The sequence below is a fragment of the Frankliniella occidentalis genome, unplaced genomic scaffold (assembly GCF_000697945.3).
Source record: "Frankliniella occidentalis isolate FOCC.00 unplaced genomic scaffold, Focc_3.1 Scaffold429, whole genome shotgun sequence".
NCBI lineage: Eukaryota > Metazoa > Arthropoda > Insecta > Thysanoptera > Thripidae > Frankliniella > Frankliniella occidentalis.
Window position 1 is genome coordinate 95,708 of NW_026267550.1, and position 431 is coordinate 96,138.

Sequence of the window (431 nt, forward strand, 5' to 3'; positions counted from 1 at the left end):
GCCGCGCGCAGAATGTGGGCGGACAATTACCAGGGGGCTCGGAAAAGGTTGCCGCCGTCGCGTCGCCCGGGCCGGCCGGGCCGCATGACCACTATTATTATAGGAATCGACGAGGCGTGACCGCGCGGCACCCAACGCCGGGCGATATGGGCTGAGCCCGGCTATGGGCCCGGCGGTGCCGCGAGGGTGGCCCCGGGGGGGCGCTGGCCGGCGGAGCAGGGGTTGTGCGGCCCGCGAGTCCGGCTGACTGCGACTGCGAGGGAAGCGACGAGGCGCGGCCCGGGCCTGCGCGGCCCGGGCCTGCGCGGCAGCGACGGCGGAGCGCTGACCTGACTGCCGAGTCTCTTTGTCGTCGAGTGAGTTAGCGATCTGATCGGTGAAGAAATAACACCAATATGTGTGTGTGTGTGAGATTGTGTGTGTGTGTGAGA

The 431-nt window shown here is 68.2% G+C and overlaps 1 protein-coding gene across 1 annotated transcript in view; it reads right to left on the minus strand.

Annotated features, from left to right (window-relative positions):
- LOC127751330 (cuticle protein 16.5-like) overlaps positions 1–431 on the minus strand; it is a 1,191-nt gene that overhangs the window by 200 nt on the left and 560 nt on the right. The window lies entirely within an intron of this gene.